Source organism: Rhodamnia argentea, chromosome 4 (genome assembly GCF_020921035.1).
Source record: "Rhodamnia argentea isolate NSW1041297 chromosome 4, ASM2092103v1, whole genome shotgun sequence".
In the NCBI taxonomy this organism is placed as follows: Eukaryota; Viridiplantae; Streptophyta; class Magnoliopsida; order Myrtales; family Myrtaceae; genus Rhodamnia; species Rhodamnia argentea.
The window spans coordinates 15,616,398-15,637,687 of record NC_063153.1 but is presented as its reverse complement, the minus strand read 5'-3'; positions in this window follow the sequence as shown (position 1 = coordinate 15,637,687).

Genomic DNA, 21,290 nt, shown 5'->3' with positions numbered 1-21,290 from the left:
TCCTTTAGGTAATTTAACAAGCTCCCAAACACCATTATGTTTCATAGACAACATCTCATCTTTCATCGCATCTAACCATAAATCGGACTGAGGACAAGAAATAGCTTCAGCATAAGTCACGGGATCAACGACACAACCGATATCATAATCTTGCTCACCTAAATAAACTATGTAGTCCGGCGGTATAGCTGATCGTCTTTGTCTAACGGATCTCCTTAGAGGAGCATCTTCAACCTCATTCTGTTCTTGAGAGGCTTGAGGAATTTCATCGAGAACCGCTTCGATAATAGATTCTTGAGCCTCAACGGGTTCGGTCTGTGGAGTAGGAACTTCCACAATTGTCTGCATAGGTATAGAAAACGACATAGAAGTACTCACCGTACCATTATCTTCAATAGTCTGCGAACAATCACCTTTTACTGCCACATTAAGCTTTAGAAACTTCGCTATCCGTGAATCTACAATTCTCATTCCTCCATTGGGATTATAAAATCGATATCCCTTTGAATGATCTGGATAAGACACGAAATAACATCGAGTGGTCTTGGAGTCTAACTTGCTCAAAGTTGGATTATACAATTTTACTTCGGCAGGGTATCCCCAAACTTTCGGGTGATTCAAGCTAGATTTCCGTCTAGTCCATAACTGGAAAGGAGTAAGAGGCATAGATTTCGTAGGAACACGATTCAAAATATAAAGCGCTGTTTTCAAAGCTTCACCCCACAAAAAACCAGGTAAATTAGTTACGCTAATCATACATCTCACCATATCCATAAGTGTACGATTACGCCTTTACGCTACACCGTTCTGTTTAGGACTACTAGGCATAGTAAACTGAGCCACAATCCCAGAATCCTCTAAGTACTTGGCGAATGGCCCTTTAAGCTGTCCAGCATCGCCATGTCGTCCATAATACTCACCTCCGCGGTCAGATCTAACAATTTTTATGACTTTTCCCAGTTGTTTCTCGACTTGAGTCAGGAAAATCTTGAACTTATCAAGAGATTCGGACTTTTCCTTAATCAAGTACAGATAACCATATCGGGAATAATCATCTATAAATGTGATGAAATAAAAATTTCTACACAATGTTGCTGTATAGGATCCACTTATATCCGTATGGATGATCTCTAATAAATGAGAACTACGGACTGCAGTTTTCTTCTTTATTTTAGTCATCTTACCTCTACGACGATCTACACATGCGCCTAAATCACTTTTGAGAGTGGACAGAATGTCGGGCTTTATTAGTCTTTCCACTCTTTCCTTAGAGATGTGACCAAGACGTTTATGCCATAATGCGTAAGACTGTTCCTTAGGTAGAGGTCTTTTAGAAACAACACTTTCGGCTGTATAAGCGACGTATATTTCGTTGGGAGACAAACATAATCTGTACAATCCATTGGACATAGTGCAATACCCAATTTTATTTGAATTAAAAGAAATAGAAATTGCATTGTTTGAAATCTCAAAAGAGTAACCACACATGTCCAAACTTGATACGGAAATTAAATTCCGTCTAAAGGAAGGTACATAAAATGTGTTCCTTAACATCAAATTAAAACCCGAATCTAGAATTAAAATGACATCTCCCACGAACTCGACGTCGGCTTTCTTGTTGTTTCCTACGGTGAGCTTTGATTCTTCCTTATTTGGCTTCCTCCGATTTATGAATCCCTGTATGGTAAACGTAACATGATTAGTTGCACCGCTATCTAGCCACCACGACCAAGATGGGGCTTCTGACGGATTAGATTCACAAACCGGTGCCAAAGAATCATTACCTTTAGGCTCACGTTTAGATAACCAATTTTTATACTTAGCGCAGTCTTTCTTTACGTGTCCTTCCTTCTTACGGAAGAAACAGAGACCATCCTTACCAGCTTTACCGTCCCTTTTAAAGGTCGGCTTCTTTGAACCCAAGTTGTCGGATGCACCAGTAGATGAATGAGTTTCTTTGTGAGCACGATTTTTGTGTCCCCTACCCTTTTTGACACCAGAACTAGAAGCAGCGTACATAGCAATATATACTTTACTTTTCTTCAGCTTAGTCTCCTCTAACACTACCCTTGCAATCACGTCATTGATTGTCCATGGTTGATCGGCGGTATTGTACTGTGTTTGGATGATGCCAAATTCAGGTGGAAGGGAGTTAAGTGCAAGATGCACAATACAAGCATCGGGGATAGGAACATTAAGGGCCTTAAGCTTTGATTGCAGATCAACTATCCTTATGACATAATCCCTAACACCAGCAGAACCATCATACTTCAAACTGAATAATCCCGACATATGTGTGCCTACTTCAGCATTAGGCGAGTCACGATTTCTAGCCACCAAGGTCTCCATCATCTGCCTAGCGTTGATATCAGCATCAAAATCACTTCTAAGATGTTCTTGTATGGATCGCTTCATCGATAATAAGCAAATCCTATTGCTCTTTTCCCAAGCAGAAAACCGTGCTTTACGAACATCCGTACTAGCATCAGTGAGAGCTATCGGTCTATCCTCATTGAGAGCAACATGAACATTCGCTAGTTCCATACCAAACAGAAAATCCTCTCTCCACTTCTTAAAATTAGAACCGGTAAGAATCTCAATAGCTATGGAGTTGCCATTCACGGAAAAGGTGACTGAAAAAATCAATATTTATAATTAGTATAATGTGAAAATTTACCTTGAGAGTTACATACATCATCATATAATCACCTTTGGACAGAAGACATGATATGCGGTTGTATACTCTCCACATTATAGCGGCCATGAGAATTTATTCTAATCTTCGTTAATCACCACCTTTGGGTGTATGAAATCACTTAGACCAACCAATTCTCAACCATATGCTGTATATGCAACCCTCCATGCAACAACACGCAATTACCTCCTTTGGGAGTATAACAATGCATTAAAGCAAGAGACATCCCAATATTTTATAAATCGTTATTTATTAAATCTAATCAAGCGTGCCACTTTGGCGGTCACAACCCAATTAGATTTTTCTGAAATTGGGATATAAACTTTATATTTCACATTAACTGTATGCATGTAATTTCAGAAACTAGGGGCAATTATCCACAAAATTACATGCCGTGCTAATTGATATTATGATACCCAACATTACATGTCAAACCATATACATGTAAAATAAATATACCACCTAGTAGAGCATAAGCATACGAGCACGCCGATACCTAAAATACCTCGAACAGAGCGCTCATGCGTCTCAAAGCTTTTGTGCGCTATCCCCACGCGCCGACACGTGCGCAGCACGTGTTCGAGTATCAGCCGGTCCTGAAAACCAATCCAATCGATTTTCCCGATCTAACCGCTATCCCTTGACCAAACCGGCGAACTAGGTCACGCAAACCCGGTCTGACCGGTCAACGACCGGTTCGATCGAGAGGCACGAGTCAACAGTCAACCGATTTAGGTCGGGATCACGAGTCGGGTCGGGTCATCGAATCGGAATGTGTCTACCCGGACTAAAGCGACGTCATGTGACGTCAACCTGCACGTGTCGAGCATGTGCGGGCTCGGGTCTAGCATGCATGGGGATGACTGGCGTGCTCCAAACAATCTGAACATATATATTCATATATATATATATATATATATATATATTTAACAAAGTCTCATCACGAAACGCGTAAAGAATCATCGAATTATCCATCCCACCGTCCATGATCAGTAGCTATACTTGATTTAGACCATGAAGTGTTCAAAAGTGGAAGCCTCGTTTGTAAAAATATGATAAAGAGATAAACCTTATCTTTCCTTGATAGCAAAAGTAAACGTTTGACTTGTGCAGATTTGTTTAGAGTAAATAAAATAAGAATAGCTTGCACTACGCCCATATCTTTATGCAGAAAACAATAATAATAAAACATGAGTCCAGGTTCTGCACAAGGGGGTTGCTCGTTCTTGCAATAATCAAACCCTCATTGATTTAATGTCGAACGGTCAGTTGTCGTCCTCATAACCCGCACAGTAGGATGAAGAAATAAATAAATAAATAAATCACCACAGAGTAAACATTGAACTCTTTTGTTCTTGTTTGCAGCCCCTCGCCCGTAGCACAATTCCAACAAAGAATTTCAAAAATTAAGCAAAATAGTAATTCGCGATCTAAAACGTGTAGGCTCTGATACCACATGTAAGCTGCGATTTATACCCTTATGCAACGATCCAAGATAATCACGTTTAGATACACGAATCATAGATTCATAAAGTTGAAGCATTGACGCACCTTATTTCGGATCCATTGTTCTTGATGCGGAATTTACGACGATCCGTTGCTCAAGAACTTCTCCTCTATGAACCCCCTTTAACACTAGCTTCAATGAGACAGCCCCCTCACGTATCGTTACCGACGACTCTTGATGTGAGGTTGTGTGGACATTAGGGTTTAGAGGAGGGACTTGAGCTCTATTTATAGAGATTGAAACCTTATCCTCTCATTATAGATAAAGTTTATCTCGGCCCATACTTATCCAGTCCCATATCAAATTTGAATTAGGATTTATCTATCTTTATTAGGCCAAATTTATATTTACAATAATAATTAATAAAGCCCATATTGAATATTTGAAATATATTCTAACACTTTGGTCCGCTCGGCAGCTTAAAATGACATCGATAGACAGACCAAACAAGTTGGAAAGAATCCAGAAGGACAAAAATGAAAAAAATCATAGTTTAATTGCATCTCCTCTGAAAACAAAATGACAATCTTGTATTTAAAAAATAATAAAAAATGAAAAATTGTCTATCCGGGTAAGCGGTCTATCGGTCCGATTCCCCTCTAAAATCAAGAACTAGATTGCCCAGACATCGGCTCCACTTTTAAGAACCGAAAACCGGACCAAAACCCTTCAGAGCCGAACCAAATCCATTAATCCGGTCCGGCAAGTTCCCGAGTGGATCGGTCCAATATGCTCACCCCTAAGGAAACTTATCAAAAAAGTTCTAAACTTATTGCAATTGTGTTACTTCAATCCTATTTTTTTTTATTCAACCCTAAACATTTTTGCAATTTTGTCAATTCAATCTATCCGGTCAATTTTAGCTTCAATGTTGATGTGGACGCCGGTCGTGTATAATTCGGTGACATGATATCTTAAATTTTTTATTTTCTTTTTCTTTCTTTGTTTTTTTTCTTCCCTTCTCTTTTCCTCCGGCTGAGGTCCCTTCCCTTTGAGGGTCCTCCCGCCCTCTTTGAACACCGAGAAAGATGAAATGTGACCCCTCGCGAGCCCATTGCAATGAGCTCGCGCGGAGGCATCTTGCAATCGCCCTCATCCTCGTCTTCCTCGCTCTCTCGCCCTTGATCGGTTGGCCGTCACTCGAGCCACTCGTACCTTCCTCATCCCAATCCGTCGTGCTCTTTGAAGTAGAAGCTTTCTTCTACTTCTGCCTCAGCAGCTTTGATCGGTGCTGGCTGTGCTGCACAACTTTGGCTGCCGCCTCTGGGGTTGAGCTGCCGCCGCCACCGCTGCTTGGCCTCAAGATCATTTTTTGGGTGAGTGGGTGGGTGTTTCCTTGAGAACGAGCTTCCGGGTCGTTCACCCGATGCCCAAAGATGGGTAATGTTAGAGTCTTGTTTGCCATTAAGGTCCTCGGAATCCTCTGCCAAAGATGGGCTGTGTTTACGTCCAGGCATGGCTAGACTACAAAGAAGAAGATGAGGAGGAAAAAAAAAAAGGAAAGAAAAAGAAATTAAAAAATAGAATTAAAAAATAAAAAAATAAAAATATTAAAATAATATATCGCTAGACAGCCAGCTCCGACTAGCATTCAATACTCTATTATTAAGAATGTGTGAAATACTCTATAATTCACATCAATGAATGCGAAAGATTGACAAAAACCAGTGCGTTGCCTAATATCATGATCGTAATTGTACTTATAACTCAATTTACTTAGGTTCAAGAACTTTATCCTAATATGTAATGTGTTCCTGCTCTTACATTTTTTGTTTAGTATGTGTGGTTGATCCATATTTGGAACTTCAGTTTGGTCAATTAGGTCTCCTGAAATTATATGAGTATGTTCATATGTCATACATCCATTGATTATCCCAAAATGTCATCTAAGTAGGGATTTTGCTGTTCTTGTCAAAGCATAGCAAACAATCCGTTCTCCATTCACATGGTATCTATTGAATCGGGATGAAAGCACATTGTTTTGTTGAGTGAGAGGTTTTAATCCTAATCTGAAATGATATTGGATATTTAAAAATAATTGAGGGACCTCATAATTAGAAAACAAAATGTGAAGTTTGTTGAAAAGGCGCAACGCTTCTAAGAGTCTCGATCTGAGATGATCGATGACTATCAAAACTCACGATAATCCACACAAAGAAACACCAAGGAAGGAGATGAACACTTATTTGTTGAATTCACCTTGTCTCCTTATAGAAACAATACAAGACGCCTATATAAGGCATCTTACATGACTCTGACACACGACCTTCCCGACCATTAATACATCTAAAATTCCAAGAAGATAAACACCAGAGACACGAACGTTATCATGAGAATTTAAAAGGACCTAAAGAATATACAATAATGACACTTAATACGTTCAACGGATAGACATCCATTGAAACCGAAAAGTCTATCGACAATGAACAGTCAAGACTAATGAAGAAGGACTAGAATGGCGGTGACTTCTCAATAAAGTTCAGAAGCAACAATGCTCCTAAGGCAAAGTTAAGGACTTATGTAAACAAACTAAAAGGTCGGGACATCATTACACATAAACGAACAATAGTGAATGTTCTTAGATTACTAGTTCTTGAATTTTTTGTCCTTGGGACTGGGTTAGCATCTGCAGCGGGTGAGGAGACCAAGGGGGCTTGAGAGATAGAGAGGACGACCAATGAAGATAAATTTGGCCTTCTTGTCAAGGTGGAGATTAGTCGATTATGGGTCGAAATTAATCTTGTTTAAATTAGAATCGACATGAGTTTCATGTTTTTGAACAATCGGAAGTGTTTGTGGGAGCTTGAAAACCGAGACGGATGCAAGAAGCCACGCCCCCTAGCGCCCGGGACAACTAGGCAAGCACTCGGCCAAGAAGGGGCTGGGTTGCCGGACACCCGGCAAACCTCCGGAGCCGAAAGTGTTTTCAACATAGTGCCCATGTGGCAGGGTCTATTTTGTAAGACACCCAACCCCCAATTCTTAGGTGTATTCAATAAACAACTCACAAGAAATCTAAAGAGCTCTTAAGAAGAGAGTGTGGGCTGATTCTCGTGTCCTCGGGTTTTATCTAGGTTTTAAAAACACTTGTGAGTGAGTGTGATTAAGCGATTATAACCTTCTCTTTGCCGATTGTAGTAGAACCAATGCGTCGATCTCTATGTAGAGTAGGCACACTAAAGAATCATGTAAATCTTGTGGGTTCAGGTTTGAGTTCTACAATTCTTTTTTTTCTTGAATCGTTTTTGTTTGTTCACCCGCGATAGTCGTGTCAATAGTTGATGCAAGATTGAAACATTGCAATTCAGCCGAAAAATGAAAAGCAAGTGGAATCTCATTATACCGTTCTGGACTTGGCGGGCGCATCGGATGACCAAGAGATATTAGTCTGATACCGTTCCACACGTAATTGATTACTGTCCTTGGAGAATGCAGATAATGGCAAACAAGGACTCAAGAGAAAATAGGGAAAAGAGACGGACTCCCAAAGTCTTCGTCTTCTCTTCATTTATCGAGGAAACGTCTGCACAATATGAAATGAGACAGATGAAAAATCAGATGTGCAGATGGTCGTCCAGCCAATATAATTGGAAGACACTGGTGGTTGCATAAGTTGTTTGGTCGGATCCACATATTCCATGGCATTACTTCAAATCCCTACTACATCTATCAAATCTTCACGTGAAGGATTCTATTGTCTCTAAAAATCATATAAAGGGAATCGGGACAAAAGGCGATTCATTACAATGGTCTATTTTGAATGTGGATGTCGAATCTGGAGTGTGTTCAACTTGTTGGAACCGAAAGACTAATAATAACTTTAAAATTTTGAAACAAGGACACAAAATTGAAAGGAGAAATTGTTCTTAGAATGCTTTCTGATTGCTTCAATCGAAATATAATATTCACTATCTAGTCCTTATATAATAGCTGAGTACGTGAAATGCATTTAATGAAGAGAAATTGTCAACATTCACTAATTGAGCCATCGAGCACATCTTTTGACAAACATTCATAAAGAAACAAAAGTCCACAAAGTAACAATAGCACATAAATAAAGTAAAAAAAAAAACACAATAAATGCACTTGAAGGTATGGTAGCCTTCTAAAGAGGTTGGCGGAGGTGGGTATGATCGAAAAGAGGGTGAGGGTGTAATAAAAAGAGAATGAAGAGAGAAGTACTTTTTGAGTTGAAGAAGCTATTTTTTTTAAAATTTTTCAAATTGAGAAAAGAAAAACAACATCAGAAGTGAAAATTTCTTTCAGAAGTAAAATTTTTATCAAATAGATTTTTGCTTTAGAAGTTACGTTATCAAACGGATTTTTGCTCCAGAAGCACTTTGGAAGTAGAAATCCACTTTCGAAGTGTTATCATACGCATCCTATACTTCTGCAAGTCCATTTTTTTTTTTTATAGCATTCTTCCTTACTTAGAAATTAGAAAGATTCCCGTTCAATGACTACATTACATTGATTGGCTGTTCATATGTACTGCGAAACCCTAGGTGTTTCTTACTTTTTAAACACGGTCGACCCTTCTCTACACTTTTGCCGGTGGGTGCCCCAAGATTAAAAGCACATGGCTTGTCCCTTTGAACAGCCAATAGCATTTGCCACTTATCGACAGAATCATGTTGCTTTTACATTGGAAACAGATTGAGTATGTTTTCCTCGCTATAGTAGCATGCAACGGACTTTCAAAGAAACTACCAGTCGTCGGCAAAATGAGTAGATTTAAGCGTGATAAGATTTTCGTTGCAAATTGATGAATTGCAAGAAGAGATATCACTTGCTTTCTTCAAGGCAATGAAAGAAAGCGCATAAGAGTCCTAGAATCGCTTTCCTATGTTGAGAAAAATTCCTAATTGATTTTGAAGTTGACAAACAATCCACGTTTCTAACATCTAAATTATTGCAATGAAATACTTGTTTTGCAGATTATGCTAAAGTACATTCCATTGTTAAAAAATTGTTATACGAGATTGAATTTGGTAAAAGAAACTCAGATGTTGTTTAAGTAGCTCGGACGTTGTCGCAAGGCTCGGGCCTTCAGGGAGTATTTCATATGTAACGATTAGATTATCACGACATACTTTTATGATAATATATACGAAATAGTATATTGTCACAACGACTAGCAAATCATGCTAGATTCGTTCTTGAATATTATCAATCACGAAAATCATTCAAAGGCATGGATTAAGGGAGATAAGGATAATTTACCAAACGAAGAATTTTATCTTTGGAAACCCATATCATGATTGTATGGGCGATATGATCTAATGGGAGATTCTAATTTTGGTAATTTTAACGGTTACGAAATCCTTTGTATACAATAACAATCTAATTTAGAAAAGAAATCCTAGCATCACGATTTCTTCCGATCATCATGACGATGAAGCAAATTAAGGTTTGCCATAACAAAAGGGCTGCACTGAACCGGCAAAGACATGAAATTACGGATCTCCGATTCCATTTCAATTTTATACTCAACAGAAAGAGGTGGACTAAAAAAAACTTAAGCTCGGACAAAACGACACGTAATATACACTTTGCCATGATGACCTATTACTATTAGGTTCTGGCAATGAATGAATCTTTATGAAAATATCTTCTTTCGACGAGATCTACTGGATCGATACTATTACAATCATATAGGTCAAAATCTATATAGTCCGACTCTCTACGGTTTAAGAAAACTCTTATGGGCGGTCCCTTGGCGCCTAGACAAACTAGACAACTAGGCAAGCCACCCGGTAAACCTCCCAAAGCAGAAAGTTTTGCCAGTGTGCCCCAGCCTATTTTCGAAAGACACTCAACCCTCTATTTTTTTTTTTTTCTATTATGTATATTCAATAAACAACTTGTGAGAAATCTAAAGAGCTTTTAAGAAGAGGGAGTGAGAAAACTCCTATCTTATGGTTGATTCTCGTGGGCTCGGGTTTTATCTTGGTTTGTAAAACACTTGAGTCGTTTCCTTTTGTTCACCCACGATAGTCGTGTCAATAGTTGATGGAAGATTCAAACTATGCAATTCAACAGAAAAATCTCCCGAGAAAAGCACGTGAAATCTCATTATACCGTTATGGACCTGACGGGCGCATCGGATGACCAAGAGATATTAGTCTGATACCGTTCACACGTAATTGATTACCGTCCTAGGAGAATGCAGATAATGGCAAACAAGGACTCAGAGAACATAGGGAAAAGAGACGGACTCCCTAAGTCTTCGTCTTCTCTTCATTTGTCAAGGAAGCTTCTGCACAATATGAACTGAGACAGATGGAAAAATCCTATGAGGAGATGGTCTTGCAGCCAAAATAATTGGAAGACACTGGTAGTTGCATAAGTTGTTCGGTCGGATCCACATTTTCCACGGCATTAGTTCAAATCCCTGCTACATCTATCAAATCTTCACGTGAACGATTTTATTGCCTATAGAAATCATGTAAAAGGAATTGGGACAAAAGGCGATTCATTACAATGGTCTATTTTGGATGCGGATGTGGAATCTGGAGTGTGTTCAACTTGATGGAAACGAAAGACTAATAATAAGAACTTTAAAATTTTGAAACAAGGACACAAAATTGGAAGGACAAATTGTCCTTAGAATGCTTTCTGATGGCTTCAATTGAAATATAATATCACAATTTAGTACTTATGTAATAGCCGAGTACATGAAATGCATTTAATGAAGACAAGTTGTCAACATTCATTAAATGAGCAATCGAACACATCTTTTGACAAACATTTAAAAAAGAAACCAAAGTCCACAAAGTAACAATAGCACATAAATAAAGTTTAAAAAAAAACAATAAATGCACTTGAAGGCATGGTAGCCTTCTGTGGAGAAAATCTTGAATGACTTTTGCTAGCCTTTTTTGTCTTCATGCTTTAATAGTTACTATTCTTTATTAAATGCGGTAGCTCTTCTTGTCATCAATCATCTTCACGCGCTTACCATAAATCATGCTTCACCAATTCGATTTCATTCTTCATGACACCCACCATGAATCAAGGCAATCTTTGAAGAATACTAACAACCAAATCTAGAACCTCGTAATCAACGTGCTCAACTATTCAACAAATTAATTTTATGTTATTCAAACAGCCTCTCTTAATAGTGACGTTTTGAATTCAACAAGACGTAACATCATCCTTAATTTTTTAAATGGATCCGTCTTCAATGGTTTCATCAGAACAACTTGATCTTCTGATCTGTAAAATTAAGCTCAATTTCACCATCTTTAACTTGCTCAAGAATATAGTGATACTTGACTTCAATGTGTTTGCTCCCATCATGAAAAAGTGGATTATTGGCTAATGCAATGACCGCCTTATTATCACACATCATTTTGGTAAGACCTATTTGTTCATGTATTAATTTATACAACATCCTACAAAGCCACATCGCTTGACATCCGCTAAAGCTAAGGCCGAAAAATGGAAAAAGCTGCAAAAAAACTCCCTCATTGTGATGCATTTACTTTGAACTTTTTTTGAGATATGAAAAACCTCAAACTATACCCACTGTAATACATTTACCCTAAACTTTTTTCCATAACCTAAAAAAGCCCAAAACTATGCTTATGTGACACATTTACCCTCCATCAAAGATTCTGTCATATGATTTTTCAGCCAAAATAACTTCCTTTTTATTTTACTTAACCCACATAGACGCCGTGTCAATACTGTTTGCTTCCCGGCATCCGCGTAGGCAAATTTTTAACGGTCGTCATTAACAAAACCTTGACAGAGGGTAAATATATTACACATGTACAAATTTGTGATTTTTAATGTCACAGAAAAAAAAATTTAAAGTAATTATGTCTTATATAGTTTGGGAATTTTTGTGACTTATGTCATATAACATCACTTTTAGTTGAGCATCAAAGCGTGAGAGGCATTCATCTATACGCAATGATGGAGCCCAGCAGGGACTGAAATAAAAAGCAGCACGACCAGCCGAGTCCATGTAATAATCCCCTCTCACTTTTCCTGCGGCCACTATTTTTCCCCTCTATTAGGTTGTCGTACACAGAGTAAGGAGTGTAGGACAATATTCTTGCCATGGAGAAACAGATTTTCTCATGTGAAATATGAGAGCGTGGGTCAACAAGAGTCAGTTCATGTCGGGAGTGCGATGATGATCTGATTCTTGATTTATATATTCCACCACGTCCAGAAAAATTGACTTCACAAAACAATCGTCATTAGGACTAATTAATCCTGATAATGAGGATCAAATCTCTCCATGCTGTTAATAAACGAGTCTTGAGAAAAAAAGGTCAAATCCAATCACTCAAAATGCATTGTTCACAGGCAATTAGATATAAAGCACATCTTGTAGCGAAAGGGTTCAATAACCTTCTCAAGTGAAAGCACATCCTCTAACGTGGAAAGACAACACCTACCCAAGTAGAAGCATTAAAAGAAGTAATGCTTCTTCGCAATCCTAATCCTACAAGGTCTGTGGCAGTACCTGATTCAAGTGCAGCAATTTTTGGAGCAGTGTCTAAAACTAATACTCTATAAATAACTTCGGTAATGAAACTAAAATTAAGCCTCAACTATATATGTGAAAATGTACATTGCATTATTTACTATACCTTTTGACATGACCATTCAATCAGTACCGGAGATCATAATTGTACTATTTTTCCAACATGCAATGCATTCCTACTTTCAATTGATTTGATTAGATTCCTACACTTTTGTTTAGCATGTGTAATTGATTCATCTCGGGAACTTCACTTTGTTCAATTTAGGTCTCTCAAAATTATTTTAGCATGTTTTATATGTCGCACGATGGTTGATTATCGCAAAGGAAATTGCTGCAATGGACAACAATCTACTAAAGCCATTGGATAAAAGAAAGTCCATACAAATGGAATTCGAATGTGTAATTTATATTCGAAGCTGAAAATGATACACATTCGTTTCTTATGTGTAATTCAATTCGAAACAAATAATTTGCTCGGCCACCATCTTTCTTATTCATTATCCCCAAATGACAGGCAAGTATAGATTTTGCTGTTCTTGTCAAAGCATAGCCACCAAACCATTCTGCATTCACACGATCTTGATTGAATCAGGAAGAAACCACATTGTTTTGTCTCTTTTTTTTTTTTTGGTCGAAAAGCACATTGTTTTGTTAAGTGAGAGGTTTTTCATCCTAATCCGAAACCCTTTGTAAACTTAAGATGATATCGATTATTTTAGAATAATTTAAGAACCTCGTTAATCTGTAACCAATTCGGTCAAAGTTTAGCAATTGCTTAAAACAAATGGAAAGGTTGGGGACATCATAACACATAAACAAAAAATGGGCAACTTTTTCAGTCTGCTAGTTCTTGAATTTTTTTGTCCGTGGTCTGGGTTGGCATCTACAGCGAGTGAAAAGACAACGGGGGCTTGAGAGAGACAACGATCGCTAAGGATGAACTTGGACTTCTTGCCAAGGTGAAGATTTGTTGATCTTAGGTCAAAATAAATCTCGTCTGAATCGGACCATGAGTGTGATGGTTTCGGACACTCGAAGCGTTTGTGGGGGCTTGGAAACGGAGACGGACGACTGGAGGATGCGAGAGGCTGCGGCCCTTCCCGGGACAAACTAGACCACTAGGCAAGCACTCGGGCAAACCCACAGAGCCGAAAGTGCTTTCCAACATTAGTGCCGGTGTGTACGGGCCTATTTTTGTAAGACACTCGGACCCTCGATTTTTTTTTATGTGTATTCGATAAAAAATTTGCGAGAAATCTAAAGAGCTTTTAAGAAGAGAGAGTGGGAAAACTCCTATCTTAAGGTTGATTCCCGTGGCCTCGGATTTTATCTAGGCATGGAAAACACTTGTGAGCGATTGTGATTAAGCGATTGCGATCTTCTCTTAGCCGAACGTGGGAGAACCATCTCCTCGTTCCACACATAATTGATTAGTGTGCTTGGAGAATGCAGATAATGCCAAACAAGGACTCAGAGTAAATAGGGAAAAGAGACGGACTCCCTAAGTCTTGGTCTGGGTCTTCGTCTTGGTCTTCGTCTTCGTCTTCTCTTTTCAAAGAACGGTCGAGTCTTCTGTACACTGATGCCGGTGTGTGCCCCACGATTGAAAAGCACAGGGCTAAGAGCATTTGCCATTTATTGAATGAATCTTGTTGCTTTTTCATCGGAAACAGATCAAGTGTGTTTTCCTCGCTTTATATCAGTATGCAACAGACTTTCAAAGGAACTACCCACCCTCGGCAAACTGAGTAGCTTTAAGCAGTGACAAGATTTTCTGTTGAATTCGCGGACAAACGAAATTTCATATTGATTAATTGCAAGAAGTACTTTTTGAGTTGAAAAAGCTATTTTTTTTTTAATTTTTCAAATTGGAAAAAAAAATAATTTCAAAAGTGAAAATTTCTTCCAAAAGTAAAAATTTTACCAAACGGATTTTTGCTTCAGAAGTTACGTTACCAAAAAGATTTCTGCTCCGAAAGTACTTTCGGAATAGAAATCTACTTCTAAAAGTGTTATCATGCGCACCCTAGACTTGTGCAAGTCCTTTTTTTTTTTCATAGCATTCTTCCTTATTTAGAAATTAGAAAGATTCCCATTCAATGACTACATTACATTGATTGGCTGTTCAAATGTACTGCGAAACCCTAGGCGTTTCTTACTTTTTAAACACGGTCGACTCTTCTCTACACTTTTGCCGGTGTGTGCCCCAAGATTAAAAGCACATGGCTTGTCCCTTTGAACAGCCAATAGCATTTGCCACTTATCGACAGAATCTTGTTGCTTTTACATTGGAAACAGATTGAGTATGTTTTCCTCGCTATAGTAGCATGCAACGGACTTTCAAAGAAACTACCAGTCGTCGGCAAAATGAGTAGATTTAAGCGTGATAAGATTTTCGTTGCAAATTGATGAATTGCAAGAAGAGATATCACTTGCTTACTTCAAGTCAATGAAAGAAAGCGCATAAGAGTCTTAGAATCGCTTTCCTGTGTTGAGAAAAATCCCTAATTGATTTTGAAGTTATCAAACAATCCATGTTTCTAATATCTAAATTATTGCAATGAAATACTTGTTTTGCAGATTATGCTAAAGTACATTCCATTGTTAAAAAATTGTTACATGAGATTGAATTTGGTGAAAGAGACTCATATGTGGTTTAAGTAGCTCAAACGTTGTCGCAAGGTTCAGGCACCGAGGGAGTATTTTAGATGTACCGATTAGATTATCACGACATACTTTTATGATAATATATATGAAATAGTATACTATCACAACGACTAGCAAATCATGCTAGATTCGTTCTTGAATGTTATCGATCACGAAAATCATTCAAGAGCACGGATTAAGGGAGACAAGGGTGATTTATCAAATGAAGAATTTTATCTTTGAAAACCCAGATCATGATTGTTTGGACGATATGATCTAATGAGAGATTCTAATTTTGGTAATTTCAACGGCTACGAAATCCTTTATGTATACAATAACAATCTGATTTAAAAAAGAAGATACAAGCATTACGATTTCTTCCTATCATCACGGTGATGAAGCAAGTTAAGGTTTGCCATAACAAAAGGACTGCACTGTACCGGCAAAGACATAAAATTACGGATCTCCGATTCCATTTCAATTTTATACTCAATAGAAAGAGATGGACAAAAAAAAAAAAACCTCAAGTTAAGCTCAGACAAAATGACGCGTAATACACATTTTGCCATGATGACCACTATAAGGTTCTGGCAATGAATGAATCTTTATGAAAATATCTTCTTTTGACGAGATCTACTGGATCGACACTATTACAATCATATAGGTCAAAATCTTGTATAGGCCGACTCTCCACGGTTTACATAGAGAGTTCATAAAAGAAGGAAGTGTTTATCCCATTTTAAGAAAACTCTTATAGCCGCTCCCCTGGCCCTTAGACAAACTAGACAACTTGGCAAGCCACCCGGTAAACCTCCAAAGCCAAAAGTTTTGCCTGTGTGCCCGGGCCTATTTTTGGAAGACACTCAACCCTCTATTTTTTAATTATCTATTATGTATATTCAATAAACAACTCTTGAGAAATCTTAAGAGCTTTTAAGAAGAGGGAGTGAGAAAACTCCTATCTTATGGTTGATTCTCGTGGACTCGGGTTTTATCTTGGTTTGGAAAACACTTGAATCGTTTTCGTTTGTTCACCCGCGACAGTCGTGTCAATAGTTGATGCAAGATTCAAACTATGCAATTCAGCCCAAAAATCTCCCATGAAAAGCAAGTGAAATCTCATTATACCGTTCTGGATCTGACGGGCGCATCGGATGACCATGAGATATTAGTCTGATACCGTTCCACACGTAATTGATTACCGTCCTAGGAGAACGCAGATAACGGCAAACAAGGACTCAGAGAAAATAGGGAAAAGAGACGGACTCCCCAAGTCTTCGTCTTCTCTTTGTTTATCGAGGAAACTTCTGCAAAATATGAAATGAGGCAGATGAAAAATCAGATGAGCAGATGGTCTTCCAGCCAAAATAATTGGAAGACACTGGTAGTTGCATAAGTAGTTCGATATATAATATTCACCATCTTTGCTCATATAATAGCCGAATACGTGAAACACATTTAGTGAGGACAAGAGCCATTGAGCACATCTTTTGACAAACATCAAATAAAGCAACAAAAGTCCACAAAGTAACAATAGCACACGGACAAAGTCGACCAAAAAGAAACACAACGAATGCCCTTGAAGACATGCGTAGCCTTCCGTGGAGAAATCTTCTCATAGCTCTCCGGTTATTAGTGAAAAAAGCGCGAGCCTCATGTAAGCAAAATAGGAGTTTGTTAATTTTCAAAGAGAAGACAGAAGACCTTTTTCTCATATAAAGAAACTAGGTAAAATGACACCTCAAATGTCAATATTTATATACGGCGCTTATTTTGGTGTGAATATTTTTTTGAGATCATTTAAGTGCCAAATCGAAAAAAAAACGATCATTTTAGTGCCAATGGTGAGAAATTTCGGCGATCTCACCGGAGTTGGCACTTAAATAATTGTATTTCAAAAAAAAGTGGCACTTAAGTGATCCAAAAAACGATCACTTTAGTTCCAAATCATAGAAAAAAATATCAATTTAGTGCCATCGGTGAGAAATTCCGGCGACCTCACCGGAGTTGGCATTTAAATAATCGTTTTTCAAAAAAATTGGCACTAAAGTGAGCGTCATACACAAATATTGGCACTTGAAGTGTCATTCCGCCAAAGAAACTATGTCCCTTCGGATTAAATAAGAGGAAAAAAAGTATATAATCTTTCATTTTTTCGTCAAAATTAAGAATGTCATTTAAATTTTGAGATATCCTCTGAAAAAAAAAACCCCCTCATGTGAATGTAAGTATCAATATTGGAGTATAGTGCAATTTTCAAGAATTCCAAAGCTAATAAAAGTTCAAGTGTGTGAGCCTTGAGATTCAAACTACATAAAAAAAAAGGAGTAAAAGGTAAAAACAAATCCAGACGGACTTGATGCGTATTAAACGATCATATCGGTATTTGTCTCTTATCTATATAATAAAAGCAATTAGCAGAAATAATTTGTGAAATAACTTATTTTACTTATGACCATCAGTTCAATATTTAAATATAAAAAAAGACTCGCTTAATATTTGTTTGTAGAATCATATAGAGAATAAAGTTATATATGATTGGACGAAATGATTTGTCCCTCGTTACATCTATTTTATCATATGGGTAAATCCTAAACCAAATGGAAGGTAAGTAGGATTCAATTTAAAATTAAGTCAAATTAATGACATTATATAGTCATTCGTATGATCGTTACAAATTTTTCTATATATGATTCCTCACCACCAATCATCTTGAACAATTTGGAGCCGGCCCTTTGTTTCGCCCAAGACTAATTAGTGTGGGTCTTTCCTCAAAATATAAAGATTTGATTTTCGTGAGTGATTTGATCACTTATGCGATACTTTTTTATTTTTATTTATACTATATTTAGTTTCATTTTTGCTATGTGAGCATGTACAATTAGTACTAGAGATGTTATTCCCTGTTCTCCTTGATTGGAATAGGTGGGTCAATTCCTTTCCTTGGAACCGTACTTGAGAGTTTAAATCAAAATACTTAATATTAATAACATGGCAATACATTTATATAAAACTTGTATCCCGAGCACATAAAATACATCATAAAAAATTAATTAGTTGGCTGGATATTAGGGAATCAAAAACTCCTTTTCGGAGAATTAAATGGCCTTTTTTTAAAAGAATTCTAGAATCTAATGGAATTTAAGATACGAATAATTGGTTTACATTATGAAAGAAACCCAGTCAATTTTTATACTTGGAAAGTTGTTCGCTTCAGATACTGCGCTCAGCTAAGATACTACACGGCACAGAGCTACCACGTATCGCGGCAATTCACAGCCATAAGAAGTAAGAAGTATCTTGATGGTAAAGCAAACACATCGTTGAAGTTCCCAACACTCGGAATGAATTTCGGAACAGAAGGGTCTCTCAGGAATTACAGAAGTTCGCCAAACTCAATCTGCTGATACCTTTTGCCTCTGTATCAAGAACTGCAAAACACGAAGGTGTTCCTAACTTTTTACACGCAGCCTGGCTCTTCTGTGCACTTAACGCCGGTGAGTGCTCCAAGATTAAAAGCAGATAACTTCTCCATTTGAACAGCCACATGCATCTGCCTTCTATTGATTGAATCTTGTTGCTTTTATATTCGGAAACAGATTATGTTTGGTGTCCTCGCCATACCCCTATGTGACGGAGGTTTTGAAGGTAACTATCCGCCTTGGCAAACTGAGTAGCTTTAAGCAGAGAGCACAAGATTTTCCACCAAAATCACACGGACAACTGCAGATAGATGAATTGCAAGAAGAGGTATCACTTGCTTCCTTCAAGTCAATGGAAAAAGGCATTAAAGAGTCCTCTGCAGCACAATACCGCTTTCCTGAAATAGGGCCGTGGACGAATTGATTAGAAGCAGATGATTACTTGTCCTGCAGAGTTAAATATGCAGGAACAGTCTAGTTCAGATTTTTTAACAACCAAGCTAGGATATGGATCGAAGCAACCACTACCTCAGCTGTTTTACAATTCAGCGACAAAGCAATTTTATCCTAACAGCTTGATGTGTCCGAACAAAGCTTTAAAGGACATACGGACAAAACCCGCCACCCTCCAACTATATAAACATAGGGAAAATGGCACGGTCATCCTCTTATCCTAAGGATACAGTCTCATAGCGCAACCAACATTAACCTGTTATCAAAATACATATATTCCATTAATATCTCATATGAATAATAAGCTGTTTACAGGACTAGAGCTCTAAAATCCACCAATAAAAGTATATAAATGTCCGATGACTAACAAACTAAATCCAAGAAGTACCATTATATATCCAAAATCCAGAGTCCAAAGATTATTCGTCCTATTTGTTGGAAACTCAAAAAGAATTGAATGAATGCCTTAAGGAAATCACCGCTCAATGACTAGTAAGGTTTTTTTCTTAACAAATCGAATATCCACTAGACACATTTATTTACAAACGATATCAGAAACACACCAAATCCAGTACATAATATATGTACAAGTCCAAGTAAGAATATATTATTTCAACAAAATTTTATGCATATTAGAAACACTCATTGGATCGACACTATCAAAGCAAATATTGGTGGTGTAGTCCATTTGCACTTAATATCACGTTTAATGACCCCTGACAAGGCTTAAGCCAAGATTTTCCCTTTGGCGTAGGTCTCTACTAATGCCAACCAGTGGCTTTGGCCATACAGGACATCCTAAGAACATGTATGCATACTCACAACACTTCAATGGTTTCATATCATAGTGATAAGTGGATAAAACCATTAAGACGATCCTCTCAATAAGTCACAAAACGATTCCAAAATTCATTTCAATACATATAGCTCTTTGCCATTCCATCCACAAGAAGAATACAATTCATGAAAATGAAACTTTCTCAAACCATTTCACGAATAATCAGCTCTCCAACTATTTCAAGAGATGTTTAATTATACTATTTCAAATAACCAAGCATGTACTAAATGCAGGATCCAGCTTTATGCAACAAAGATGTTCTAAACTTTATTTTTTATAATAGGTATCATAACGTGGAATGTCTTGTCCATAACTTATAGCATACCTAAGTCCTGTGATTAAGTTGTGAGTTTCCAACTCATAGAAGAGATAATCACCACTCCTCGCTGCCAAAAGCCAAATTAAAAGCTATACCACCTGAAAAGCTTCAAAATCCTGTCAAAGAAAGCATCAACCAAATGTCAACACATCAATTAACCTCCACCAAGATTCTAGCAAGGGACACTAATTTTTGGGGTAAAAAGTCCACTAGAAGTCGACAAAAAGGCCACCAAGCATCAAACTCGCTGCAGCAAATAGAGCAGCAACCTCGTCTTACACAACGAATTTTGGGGTGTCATATCTCTCTATCTTACTCCGTATTAGTGAGTTAACAGTCACAAGAGAGCTCATCCAAAGTACCAAAAGACCCAAAAACTCCTTGGAACAAAAATTTCGCCGGACAGCTGATGAAATCTGGGACGGGACACTGCTGGCTGCAGTTACCCTAAAATCTCACAATTCAAACTCACTGCAGCAAACAGAGCAGCGACCTCGTCTTACGTAGCAAATTTTGGGGCGTCATATCTATCTACCTTACTCAGTATCAGTGAGTTAACAGTCACAAGAGGGCTCATCCAAAGCACTGAAAGACCCAAAAATACTTAGAACCAAAAATTGACCGGCAGCTGATGAAATGTGGGATGGAACACTGTTGGTTCCAGTTATTCTAAAGTAGTTTTCAAAAAATAAATATCTCTCGAACGGAAAGTCCAAATCGCGATCCGTAAAATCTCACAATTCCAAGACAACCCTAAAGTTTCGAAAAAAACAACACAATTTCACGGCACAACAATCTCTAGAATCAACCTGGGAACCTAAAACCCGAACTGATCCAATATTACAGCTTAACGGAGCAAATCTCTTTGATTTAATAAAGGTGAATTAAGGTTTCGAATTCTTACCGA